We start from the raw sequence: 14,043 nt of genomic DNA, 5'->3' as shown, positions 1-14,043 counted from the left end.
GAACAACCCTGCTGAAGGTGCCTGCTTGGGTTGGGATGAAGCAGCATGGACACAGGTGCTGTGCTACCACACATGGGCTAAGCCAGGCAGGGAAGTAGCATGAATCCCATCCAGCTGCTCTTCTACGAAGGCTTTTACTTCTCTCCCTCTTCTCACGCTTATGGGTCTGTCCCGTGTGTGCATCTTGAGCCTGTCATCTCTGTGCAGGGGTACAAGGGGGAGGTAAAATGACAGGGCTGGGGATGGCTGGCCAGTAGTCATGGCCTGTACCAGGGTCCCTTTTTCTCCCCTGACACACATACACAGATACGCAGCGTGGATGCTTGGGGAGGCCCATCCATGAAGCCTGCCCTCCGCTGCTGAATCCCCACTCTGTTTCCTAAGTGACAAGCCACAAACTCCCTTTCTCTTCCCAAACAAACAGAGGCTTGAGTGAATCGCTGCTTTGGCCCTGGCACACAGCACCCTAGTCATTACGGATGCTCCTCCAGCATCCAGCCCGCTGTGAACGTCAGCGTGCAGCCATGTCAGCAGAGTTCACAGGCTGCAGCTTTCCAAACAGCACCCCTCTGTGCTACCTGAAGCACCATGCAAACAGTAAGCAGCCCTTCACATCCCTCCTCCCCATTCAGCTCCTCTCCACCTCTTGTGGTGACACCATGTCCCACATAAAGGTAGGGGAAACTGAGGCACAGCACAGTGACCCCTGAAAGTTCTTGCTGGGATCAGTGTTCGGGAGTCCTCAGCAACAAATCTTTGTAGGCAGTGCCATCTCTTGCCTTCAACCCCAGAAATTAATCTTGCTGGGCTTTAAAGTAAAGCTGGCTTCAGACTGCAAAACCTGGTCAGCAAATGCTCCTCCTCATCACCAGAGACTTGCACATGTCCACACACAATCATGATGTTAACCATCTCTCATCACCTTCCTGCCCTTTCCCTCCCTTCAACTCAACCTCCCTCAGCAACACAAGCACCCGAGTGACCAACCTGGAATAAGTCCCTGCCGTAAGAGGAGGGGGTTTTGCTTGTACACTGTCCCACGTGAGCACCTTGCCTTCCATCCATGGTGTAACCTCATTTCCTGTCAACATGATCCTATGAGGACAGATAACACTTCTCCCAGGCCCCATGCACTGATCATGGGTCTGTGCGATGGTGAGGGCTAGAGAGCAGCATCCTCTTGTTGACACAACACTTCCCTTCCTTTTCAGCATGAAGCCTGTCCTCCTCCCAGCTGGCATCCTCTCATCCCTGCACACATGCTCTCCAGGACAGTGGACAGCCCTTTTCAGTGCGTGACACCGCTGAAAAACCCTTGGGGACAGCCAGGCAGAGCCGTGGCCACCAGCCAGAGGACATACTTGTCTCTCTAGGATCTCCCTGGCCCCAGGCTGGTGCTAGGAGAGAAAGAGATACAGAAAGCTGGGTTTCTGCCTTGCCATGCATCCCTTCTCAAGACACCTGGGAGACCAGAGCTGTTGTAATTCCTGAAAGGGGAGGGCAGCTGCCTGGTGTGAGGTATGGCTTGCCCCATGCTAAGACAGTAATTTAACCCTCTTTCAAACCAGCTTGCCCAACAGGAGGGACTCAACCTGGCTGGCTACGGTGTGCAATTGCGTCTGTCAGATTAGCCAAAGCACACGTGATCCGGAGACGTGCCAGATGTGGAAGGACAAACACTTGAGCCAGCATCCAGCTAGAGTTGTGCAGAGAGATATTACCCAGTGCAACATAAACCTTGCCAGTACAGAGTTAAGCCAACATTGTTTTCTAAACAAATCTAAGCAGCAGAGTGAGTTCATACAGGATCAGCATTTTCTACCACGCAGCAGCAGCAGTTTTGACCCAGTACCAAGCTCCCTAGAGCTGGATTTATTGTCTTGTCCACCCTGAGCCAGTGCCAAAGCCATGTCCTGAGAGGGCTGAGGAATTAAAACAATGCCAAATGGCTTCGGAGGCTCCATCAGGGAAGAGTTTGCTTTCTGCAAACTCCCCAGTAAAGAAACTGAGAGCGACTGCACAGTGTTGCTCCCTGCCAGGCCCCGGCCAAGAGGAGCAGTGACACATCAGCATCGCTACAGTCATTCCATCACCCGTAACACACACACGCTCACGCACCGAAGGGTGTGAACCACAGGGGAAAAGATCACTTCACAGTATTGTCAGCTGGCAGCAGCAATCAGAAACAATCCTGCCAGGGGACATCAGCCCTTCCTGAGGATGCCCAAATCTGCTCCTGCTCCTGCACTGAGGGGTCACAAGAGATGGGGAGTGCAGGAGAGGGAGTGAGGAAGGGGTGATGTTGAAGGAAGGAAAATCAGTTTGTAAGTACCCCCAAAGAGGAAGAACACTGGACAGAAGTTGAAGGCAGCAGTTCAAGTGGAAGGGTAGATGTCAGGGTAGTCAGAGAGGGGGCATCAAAGAAGTGAGGGCTGATGGCAGGGTCCTGCCATAGCAGTAGGGGAGATGCAGAGGAAGATGCACCCTTCTTGCCAGCATCACCAGGTGGGACCTGCGCAGGAGAGGAGCAACTCTTCACCTCCTTCAGGAGACACCACACCAGTATGCAACAACACAGATCCTACTGGCCCTTCCCCTTGAAGAAAAGCAGCAGCCCCAAAACCTGACACAGAAACTCCCAGAGCCTGTTCAGAGCCTGAATCCACAGCCTGGCAGGTGCAAACCCCCAAACCTCCCCTCTAAACCCCACTCTCAGCACGCCTTCTGCCTGCCGCCTTGCCAGCAGCTCATTGCTTTGGGGTCTTATTCTGGGGAAAGGCATCTCCAGGCACGCCCGTGCTCCTCGAGGGCCAGCAGCGCATCTGGGCCTGCCCAGGCGATGGGAGAAACATCTGCTCCCTGCTCCCATCCCCACGCTGCAGCAGCATCAGCAGCACAGAGACATGCCATGGAACTAGTGAGGCTGATCCTCCTGCCTTCCCAGCAGAGGAGCTGCGAAAGGGCAGCCCTAGGCAGCGGGAGGCCCTTTCAGGTGCTCCCAAGAGCTTTGCGCCCCAAAATGGGTCAGGCTTGGCACAGGGCACCTCCACTGCCTGTGCATGGCACACGGTGTTCCCAGCTTATGAAACACGCTGTCTCCAGGAGGAAAACATCCCTCCTGGCTGGGCAGGATCACCAGGGGACAGCAGCTAAGCAGCGACAAAGAGCACGCCCATCATCCCCAAAGCTGTGCCAGGTTGGTCTGGGTATTCAGAGGAGATACCTGGCTAGGAAATGGAGGCCAGTGCCCTCCGTGGGGAGCTGGGATACTCAAAATATCCGTGAGACGAGGAGGGAGGGAGAGCCCGTCCCTTGCACGCCCCGCTCCCGGCACTGTGATGCCCACTGCTGCTTTGCTGCAAGCTGCATCCCCAGGGGGACTCATTCCAGGGCCGCGGAGCCCAGCCATGCTGCTGGCCAAAGCAGCTTGATGCTCCGCTGCAGCAGCGTCAGCCCGGCTGCCCCTTCTCCCAGGAAACAGGGGGAGGGCAGGGAAATGCTGTGGGCAGAAGAGCAGACAGGTGTGTGCCAAGGGAGGGATGGGAAAGGAGGGGAAAGCACTCGGGACTGCGCGCAGGGGAGCCCTGCTGCTCGGCAAACATCCCCTTCCCTGCACAGGCATGCAGAGCTGCAGGGAAAGGGGGTTGGAGAGGGGGAGCAGCTCTCCATAACGACGGGGGGGGAGTTGGAGGGAGGCTGATGGATGCCTATATTTTGTTCACAGCACAGCAGAAACCCCTGCTTTTCCCCTTCCTCACTCCTCTGGGGAAGAAGCAGGGATGGATAGAGGTGCACAGACATAGGTGCTTACCTCGCGGTGCCAGTGCTGGGGGTGCCAGGGTGTGCAGGAGGTAAATCCAGGGCTCTGCTCTCCTCGGCGAGTGCTGGGAAAGGCCTCTCTTCAGTCACATCAAGGAGTGGCCTGTGAGTAGGTGCTTCAGCTCACCACTCGATCGAAGCTGCCATGGATTCATTGCGAACGACTTCGCCTTCTGTGAGGAGAGGAGGAAAGGGGAGGGAAAAAAAAAGGAGGAAAAAAAAAAAAAGGGAAAAAAATCACCAGCTTAAGACTTGGAGGGTAGATTCACTTCTTTCTTAGGTTTCCAATGGCAACTGAATATACCACAGATGAAGATCCAGGGTGCGTGTGCATGTGAATGTGTGTGTGTGGGAGGGACGGAGAGATGCACAGCTGCTGAGTCCACAGGCAGTGTGGGGTGTGAGCTGCTCAGGGCGTACTGGTGGTGATGGGCACAGACAACTGGACAGAGGCAGCAGGGCAGACAGACAGACAGATGGAAGCAGATCTAAAGGATGGGAAGAGGATGGGCTGTTTCCTAAGAGTCTATCTGTCCCGCTGCATGCAAACAGGAGACAGCCCCTGGCCCTGTGCAGGGGGAAGGTGAAGTGCGCCTACACACGTGGCCGCACACACGCAGGCAGGCTGCCTCCTGGCCCTGCTCACATCACCCCCCTGCAACTACACTGTTGACGCTCAGACTGCTACACACATGCTGTATGCAAACACACCGGCCTTTTCATGCCCTCATGCATCACCCTGAATACATCCCCCAAACATTCAGGGTCCTTTCAAGGCGTGTAGTGTTCCTTTTCTTCATGTGCGTCCTGCACCAACGGGGTTGCACAGCTGTATTAACCTGCATACGTGGTGTTTCAGACAACCACCACACAACCACATTAACTCCACCCAGCCTGTTCCACCTCTGTACAGCACAGCGAATACTGACCACTGCACAGCTGCATGCTGGATGTTTGAACATACCTACCACATGAAAACTCCCGGCCACTTACATATAACTGTCACCAAACAGATGCACACCATTTAATCAGCCCACCTCCACATCAAAGACCATAAAAAGTGCCCATGTGTACACACACACGCATACACACCATCTATATCAGCGCAAACACTGCACCAACAAATCACAACACGTACATCTGTAAGAAAACAAAAGCGCTTAAAACATCTCCACGCGCTTAGGAACATAAGTCAAGCAAGCAGCACTAGCTGCCTATCACACACAAATGTACTACGCTTACGAATCGCCTGCAGCATACAAACTGATCGCATCAGATAGTTACCCACCTAACTCAGCCCACACAGCAGCATACCATCCTGATGGATCCTAAACGCTAGCCCCAGCACCATCAAACACCAGCCATATTCTGTCACATGGAAAACACAAATACTCATCTACATCCAGCACAGGCAGACAAACAGAAGCTACACGTGAAATGCAGCCAGCCAGCATCACTCAACACCCCAAAAATGACATTCTTCAAAGTTATGAAGCTGGAACTCACTTCGGGGACAGCTGTATTGTTCTATGTACCTGCATGGGTGTGCACACACACACACCACTGCCACACCAGCTCTGCTTAAACTGCCTCCATCTCCGAGATCTTCCCCTTTTTCTGCACTTTCTCTAGTTCTCCCCATTCTACCACCTCCCAGCAAAGCCCATGTGTCTGTCTGCTGACACATGTTGCAGCTCCTGGGAGCAAGGTCTCTGGAGCAGAAAGCCTGCAAGAGCATCCACACTCATCCCTTCTCCTTTTCTCCTTTCTTCTGGCATTAGATGTGCATAATTTGCATGCAAAGAAGAGTGCAAGGTCCCTCCAGCCCCGAGTGCTCTGAAATTGGCTGATGCTGGCACCAGGGGACGTGACTGCAAAACCTAAGCATGGTGAAGAAGTAGATAAACCCTTATGAGAAGCAGAGATTTGGCCAGGATGGCACCAGCTTCCTCCCAAGCCCCAGGAGAGACAAGGAGATGTGCAAGGTGGGTAAGGAGGAGTGATGGAAGGAGAGGAGTTTGGCCTGGCACCAGGAATGGCACAGCAAGCACTCTGCCAGACTTGTTTAACAAGCACGGTAGTGTCACAGCATGATACTGCTATCAATGACTGAGAGTGATCAGGGTTCAGCATCAGGGCAAGCCTGTGTACTGTGTACCACTGGAATATGGGAGAGGCATGGGAAAACATAGGGTTTCAAGGGGGGAGGAAGAGCAGCTGATGTGGGTGCAACCACAGGCATGTGGTACAGGGGTCTGTAGCTATACTGGGAGCAGTGGGTATTGGCACAAAAGGAAGAGCCCATAGACACAAAGAGGCTGGCATCAGGGTGGATTGGACGAAGGCAATGCAGGAGTTGCAGTCAGGTTTAGCTCCAGCCACACCGAGGAAAAATGGAGTCCCCCAAGCTCTGTCTGGTGCTATTGGACATACAGACAGACCTCAGTAACGTGTACACTGTAATAGCCTCTTCCAGGAGCATCCTGCCCTCGCACACATTGTGTGCCCAGCACCCTGTTCCCACAGCTCTCCACAGAATACCCCCAGCCCTTCCCCAGCGGGTGCACATACACCTTCCCCACTGTTACTGAGGCATGTAGACTCTGCTCCCCAACGCCACCTACTTCAAACCTTCCTCCAGAGCACTCCCACCTTCCCACATATGTACCACACACATGTTCATGCAGTACCATTAGAGGAGGCTAAAGAAGCCACCACCACCACCTCAACCCCTCCAAACCAGCCCCTCTTCCTCTCTACCTCCACCACTGGCTTTTCAGAAGCACTTAGAAGGAGTAAAAATTTCCCCTCTCTCATCTCAACTTGGCCCATGCACCCAGGCAATTTCAGCCTGCTAGGAACGTCTGTTCCTCGGCACTGTGCTCAGTTGTACCTGCATGGCTCTTCCCACAAACATTCATTGTGCATTACAGGAGATGAATAATGCAGGCTGAAAGAGGACAAGTGAGGGAGTCTTTCTGGGGCTCAGCAAGACACGTATACAAAGCACAGAGGAGATGGAGTTGCCTCATTTGGTCAAAGCTAACTGATGCTGCTGAACCTGGAAAAGCCACCACAGCCTGAGATGCTACTTAGGTTAAAGTGGGGTCATGAAGGCAGTCGGAAGAGGCTTTTGGACCCAAGATTTCTAATAGGTGCAGAGAGATAACAGAGGTGTCGCTGTGGATAGGCAAGGGAGATCTTCATCTCTGAGATACTTATTACTGAGCTAAGCAGCTCAAGAGAGCCACTAGTGGAAAAGGAACATCATCCTAAACTGACCTCCAAACCATCTGCTCCTGTGCTTCAGGGGCATGGAAGAAGCACCATAACTGGCAAAACAGAAGGAAAAGGAGAGCAAAAGCAAGGCAAACAGAAGCCAAGGGGGATGCGTATGTGTGTTTGCACATGTACATCAGTGTGGTGTTCACCACAGGGATGTGCTTGCCTCACCTTCACATGCCAGTTTTATGCTGGCAAGCAAGGAGACCTGGAAGCCACTAAACCATGAATGTCTGTCAGTATTGCCATGAGTGTGTCCATCTGCATGGGATAGTGCTGAAAGGGGGCAACACGGCCAATGTGGTGTCATGTGTGCACATGGGTATTCAGGAATGTGTGGCCTCTGGTGCTGTGCATGTGCCTGCTGTGGGCAATGGAATGCAGGTATTGATGCATGGAACATGTATGTGTACATGTCTACATCCAAGTGCTATATTATATATAGGGGGAACAGTGTGTCCGTGTGCAAATCTGATCTTTGCTGAAAACATGAGTGCATTTGTGAGATGCCACAGAGAATTATGTGTCCTCTGCAGGTTGTCTCATGTGTGTGTCACAGCATTTAAACCCCTGTGCATGCAACACCAAGTACGCCTGCAGAGTGAGCATCCTTGTGCAAGCAACGCTATGGGTACAGCACAATGAGTACTGCACGCACCCCTGGCTGCATACAGGTCTGCAGGGAGGGGATCCCTCTCGGCTGGAACAGTCTGTCTGGCTCCTGCGCTGCCTCTCCTCCTGGTCTCTGCTTTTAATTTCTCACCTCCCCTCAGTTCCCCTGGCTCCCTGGCAGCAGTGTACTCTGCCCTAGGAACCAACTCCCACACAACACACAGCACGGGAACTCCTTTCCTTGCAGCTCCCTGGTATCTTCCCCTACCAAGTGCCAGAAAGGAAAGAAAAACCTCACTGGGCAACCTGGACTGGTGCTATGCCCTCTCCATGCTCTTGTCGCCCAATTCCAACCCCATGAACTGCATCACAAACCCACAGACCTGCACCCCCAGACTCTGCAAGCTACAAACCAGACTCATGGCTTGCATGGGTTGGGTGCACAAATTGAAGTCAGCACAGCTCAGATCCACACCTCTGGAGCCAAAGCAACATGTCTTAGTTGCTCTGACATTGTTGCTCCCTCATCAGAAGGCTGCCTTCAGCCAGATCCCACAGGAACTGAGTAGCCTCCAGGCTAGGATCCAAAGCATGGAACCTGCCCACTTGGGGCACCTCCTGAGGCAGTGGGACTTTGGTAAGAAGAAAACCCCAAAGATATTTCTTTATTCCTTTAACCAATTCTGCACATCGTTACTTTCCTCCCAAACACCCTACCCTGAGCTCTGCTTATTCTGAGGCTGTTCTAAATCACTCAAACTGAAATAGCAAACAACTGGCTTCCATTTCAGGCTTTGCTTTTGCCCTATATCCCACTCAGAACCTATTCCCTTTGGAGGATAAAATTAGCACACAGGAGCCAGATGTGAAAGTATGCACACCCTCCCTGGAAGGCTTCAGGGGCTCCCAGCAAGACCCAGTTTCATCCAGGCCCAGGATCATAGACTTTTGCCTTGAAAATGCAGCCTAACACTGCAGCTTCTCCTGTTTTGCTTCAACAGCAATCCTGAGTCTGTGATATCGCCAAACTTCACCCAACTCTCAATACTGAAAGCTTAGCCTCTAAGCTCAATTTTGCCCCCATTAATTTGTTTCCAGGTTTCTTCTGAACAGAGACCCATCCTTTCATTTGTCACTCACCAGCAAGGCAGTGCACTCTTTACACTAAGGGTTCTCAGAATGAGATTCCTTCCCTAACATTTTCCCCACATTGTACGAGACAGGGATCTTCCCAGGTTTTTATCCCTAGATTCCTGCTCACCGCTAACACAGTTTGGGTGCCCTTTTCACTCCTGGAAGTCACAACCAGGAAATACAGCCCATTGTGTTAATATTTAAACACCCAGCACATAAAGAATGGGGGCAGCCTCAGGACCTGTTTGTGGCTCTCCACTGTGCATCACCACCAGCATCACTACTCCACTCTCCCCAATCCTTTCCTCACCTAGAGGTCTTCCCCTCTGACCTTGTGCCCTCCTATTCCCTCCTAGGCTTTACTTACAGCTCCTGCAGATGCCTTTCCCATGTCCTGCCCTGCAGCCTCACCAGCTTTCCCAGCTATGCTGGGCATGTGGCAAGCGAGCCCCTGATTACCATTCAAGCCAGATTCTCATTAGGCAGAAATGCCCCTCCAGGAGATCCATTAACAGTCCATAAGGTTAACTTAATCCAGCCAGCCTTGTGTGGTCTCTGCCCAAATTCCCTATTACATTAACAATCTTGAGCCTTAATTAGCATGTGAGGCAGAGGTGGCATTATTAATGGAGATAATACGGAGCATTAAGAATAAACAGGCCAGGCTGTCTCTCCCCGACCATGCATGCAAATCCTCTTCTACACAGAAACAGCATGAGCTTTCCCCATGGGCAACACATGCTGAGAAGCTGGAGTGCCCTACACCAAAGACAAGCCCTGGGATGTACAGCCAGGCTGGTGCAGGAGGACAGCAGAGAGGAAATGGGATCCCAGAGAGACCCTTCATCCACTTGGGAGAAGGACTGCCAATAAGAAGAGGACAATGGGATGAGGGAAGTCCTTGCACTGGAGAGGAGCAGTCATGTGCCTGATTAATCCAGCTATCCCATTGTTCTGGAAGGCTTGGGAAAGCAAGGCCAGATGCATGGATCTGTATTCCCTCATAACTCAGTTCACACTGTCATACATGTACACACAGGATAAGACGATAGGCGTACACCCTTGAACACTGTGTGCAAGGAAGGGGTGTCTGCCTGATGGGGTACGGACTGTAGCTGCTAACTGCAACCGGGGAAGATACTCTTCACGAGTCTTCTTTCTGACCACTGAGCCTTGGTACACTGAGAATGCAGTCCAGGACAGAGGGGGTTCAGGTGAAGGAGGGAAGTGGTTACCTGTGGGATCAGAGAACAAATGGGCTGGGGCTCCCCCTCAGCACAGATTCACTGTGCGGTGGCAAGGGATGGGTCCCTGTTGGGACACAGCAGTCAAATCAGCTTGGTCAACACAAGTGAAGGAGCAGCTTGCTGCAGACCCCCTCCCATCCCAAGCAGAGCCAGCTGCTCCCCTGGGTGAGAGATGGGGGAAACTGGTGCTGCCAGCAGCAGCAAGATGCTGGGGAGGAAGCAAAGGCCATGAACTGGTCAGGGCTTCACAGTGTGCCAGCCAGGCTGTGTGAGGAGAGCTTACATATGGCCTGGTGCCCTTCTGCCATTCCACAAGCCTGACGCTTTCTTCTCAAACACACACTTGCAAAAGCATAAGACAAGCAAGGGGAGGAGGGAAGCAGAAGAAGCCAACCCAAGGAAGCAGAGTCTAATGACAGCACTTCTTGACTGCTAATTCACACCTCCAGCATCACCCGGCAGGCTGCGAAGGGAATGGGAAGCTTGCCATGGAGACCTGTGACTGCAGGGAATGGCATCCTGGCTTGTTCCTGAGGCCTGACCCACGCTATTCCAGCTGTACATAGCTCTGTTGTAATTGGCATGTCCCTCTAGGCTTTGCAGAGAGGCTTGTGCTGGGTGCAATTGTCCCTGAAGCACAGATCTCCCCTGTGCATTGGCCCTAAAGCACCCAGCCTGCACTAAGTAGCTTTTCTTAGCCAGGAGTGGTGCTGCAGGCTGAGACTGCTCTCTCCGGGGGCAGCAACAGCACTGTGCTCAGCATCAGCCCAGCTGCCTTCACTGCCCAGGGGCACAGGGGGCAGCAGGCAAGGAGCTCTCCCACTTCACAGTGCAGCTCCTCCAGGCCCACCAGCCAGCCCCTGCCAAATCCATTTGTCCGATCTTGCGCTTTCTACTAATCCTGTTGAGCCATCCTTTAAGTTGCTCTGAGGCAGAGATAGAAAATACAAGCGATGCCTTAAGAAGCTTCCCCTGACCTTGCTCAATTCAAGATAAAGGGCTTTGATTTAGAAAAACTACAGTGGGGGTCTGTCACTGATCCATCATGTGGATTAAAGGAAAACAAACAGAGACACGGGATGCAGCCCACGTTAGGTGAGCAGACAGCGAAGGGAAGAAAGGTTACAACCAGCATAGGGGAGGAGACAGAAGAAAGGAAAGGGTAGAAAGTGAGAGGGGAGGCAGAAAAGACACCTTCTCCTTCACTATCTCCACTCTTGACTGCTAAGAGAAAAGCTTTATACACACATGATGTGAAACAAGTCTTACCACCTTCCTTAGCATGTAAGAAAGAGTGAGGCAGCTGCACTGTCCCAGTTTGTAACCAGGCTGGGAACAGTTTGCTGTGGCTGAAGAAGACTTCCTTGTCCCCTGAGAGGCACCCAGTGGGGAGCAGAGACTGAAATCTCAAGGCATAAATGGCTGGTACAGACATCTCACCGCCACTGTCACCCCTGATGTTGTTCTTCTCTGTCTTCACCACTTGCCCCTTCCTTCACACCAGACCTCTCCCCTCATCTCCTCCCCATGATGCCAGTCCTAGCCCTGGTCACATCTGGCAGCATCTAAGCAGGCTTTCCACACTCACTTCAGTCACCTACTGCCTTTAATCCAAAGGTTACTCAGAACATTGTTTTTCTGTAGGGAATAAAAGGGCTACCAGGGCACTTTTTCTTTACCTTCCAATACCACGAGGTTGTTGCACCCCACCAGAGACTTTTTCTTCCTGGCTTGAGTTCCCTCCCTCTGAACCTATTATGCTTGAAGACAAGATGGCCAATGTTTCATTTTCATTCATCTTTCCTGCATAACCTGGCTGTGGGCCTCAGCTAGCCAGGAAACATAAGAAAATCTTAATTTCAGCCACAGTTTTGTTGCTGTATCTCTCAATCTGCCATAGGAAAACCTAGCCCTGACCTAGAAGCTTACTCTTGGATATCTCTTTTAAGTAGGTCAAGATGTCCCTGTGCTGTGCTTAGGCCTGAGAGCCTCCTTATAGGTGGTCCATGTCCTCTTAACCTCCTCCTTCCACTCTCTTCCAGCACCCATTATACCAGCAAAATAGCCAAGCTATACTTTCCCCTTGCTTCTACAGACTGTTCCACCATCAACTGACTTACCTGAACATGCTTCAGTAAGAGCTCAGATCAAATCTCTATCACCTTTCAATGCCTTCACTTGTTCTGCATTGACCACTCCTGCCTCTGCTGACCACCAGCACCCATGGTCAGAGAACCTATCCTCACACCCTGAGGCCCACTTCAAAATTCCCCTTCCTATTTTCCAAGCCTCCTAGAGTCTTGCCCAGTCCTGTCTTGATGTTCCAAGGGCACCCTAAAATGATTTCAGGGATTTTGCCCAGCTTCTTAACCTCCTACAACATGCCACTGCAGCTGACACAGAAGTCTATACCTGTGTGGGACTTGGCACAGCTCATCAGTGTGATGTCTCTTCCCGTCTAGCGATGCCTCACGTCCTTCTGTCACTACAAAGATGAAGTGCTATAGCCAAGAAAGAGGCAGCTGGTATATACAGAAAGATGAAAGGTGAAGGCCTAGTGCAAAAGAGGCAATAGAGACCATAAAATAAGACAGGTCTATAAAACCACAGATGACACAGGAAGAGGAGAGGAGGCAGGTGTTTAAATATCTCTTCCCACCCAAAAATTGAGGGCCAGGAAATTAAACCAGAAAGTAACAGGTTCAAGACAAATGACAGGAGGTCTTGCATTGCACACTGCTCTTCCTCTTGCCTCTTTCAAACACTGCTGGGGATCTGGAGACCAGAAAGACCTCGCACGTGGCTCAGTAGGGTCCTTCTTATACTCCTATGGTTTTCAATAGCCAGGCTGATGCAGAAGTCATGGGCAAATAGTACCTCTGTGTAGCAATATCATTCTGGTGCATTTGATCCTATTGGAGGTATTGACAAGGAAACAAACAACAGAGTCCATTCCAAGAAGGACATTTTTCCCTCTGCCCTAAAGCTGTAGAGATCTGAGGCCATTTAAAGCAGTCATCCCCAGTACAGATCCTTGCTGGGAATAACATCTGTGCTTCATTCCTACCCCTCTCAATACCTTGTTCCAGACTTTTTAAGACCATATCCCTTTTCCCTGTTGATAAACATGGAGCCCTTTCAGCAGACCATCTGTAACAGGGCCAACCCTCCTGAATTCCCTTCACTGACCTGTCTATCACACTATTCATGGCAGCCTCTCCACACTAATCCTTTTATTATGATCTGACTCAATTTTCCTGGCCTTTGACTGCAATGGGGTGAAAAAGGAGGGGTGTTAATCTTTCTGACCTTATTGTCCCAGTCCTGAACCATCTGTAAGCAGAAATTCAGAGGAGGAAGACTGATCCTCCTGACCCCACTGTCCCCATGCCAAGCCATCTTTGTCTGGAAAATGGGAACCAACTTGCTTTGGTGGGTTCAGCCTGTGCCCTCCTAGAAAGCTGTTGTGGCAAAGCTCCGTTTTCACCTACAGGGCTGCTTCCTGGAGTACCTCTTCAGACGGCAAGGATGGAGAGGTGGAAGTAATAACGTCCTCCACCTCCATCAGACTCCATTTACTCATTCCTCCTGTACCATCTCTCTGCTCCCTCAACAGCAGTGTGTGCAGGTTCTCCCCAGCGGTGAGACAGGGTATCAATAAAAGGTGAAAGACAATCAAACACTTCTTGGAATGTTCTTGGCAGTGGTGCATATGAAGAAGAGGCCTTGTAGATCACTCCACCTCCACCATTGTCCATGGTGTCCATGCTCGTTCCCTCCACCCCTTTTCACCACCATGTGTTTCTTTGCTGCAAGCAGTTGCATCTCTGTAAACCTGCTAGACTATTCCATAGTCGGTCTGAGCACTTGTACCAGGAAGCTTGCATGTATCCTCAGAGCCAGCCAAATATTCACCTTTTTGCTCAGCCTCATCCCATACTTCTGAGTT

The 14,043-nt window shown here is 51.5% G+C and overlaps 2 long non-coding RNA genes across 2 annotated transcripts in view; one reads left to right on the top strand and one right to left on the bottom strand.

Annotated features, from left to right (window-relative positions):
* LOC133218371 (uncharacterized) overlaps positions 1 to 14,043 on the top strand; it is a 145,125-nt gene that overhangs the window by 9,083 nt on the left and 121,999 nt on the right. The window lies entirely within an intron of this gene.
* Positions 1 to 14,043, bottom strand: part of LOC133218352 (uncharacterized) — a 48,332-nt gene that overhangs the window by 28,221 nt on the left and 6,068 nt on the right. Inside the window, exon 2 of the long non-coding RNA XR_009727108.1 lies at positions 3,812 to 3,992. This is a non-coding gene — a long non-coding RNA (uncharacterized LOC133218352). The remainder of the gene's footprint in view (positions 1 to 3,811; positions 3,993 to 14,043) is intronic.

This window comes from Neopsephotus bourkii, unplaced genomic scaffold (genome assembly GCF_033783945.1).
Source record: "Neopsephotus bourkii isolate Nb327-2 ecotype Australia unplaced genomic scaffold, CSIRO-AGI_Nbou_v1 NB_107, whole genome shotgun sequence".
In the NCBI taxonomy this organism is placed as follows: domain Eukaryota; kingdom Metazoa; phylum Chordata; class Aves; order Psittaciformes; family Psittacidae; genus Neopsephotus; species Neopsephotus bourkii.
The sequence above is the reverse complement of the archived record's forward strand: the minus strand, read 5'-3'. Positions and strand labels throughout refer to the sequence as shown.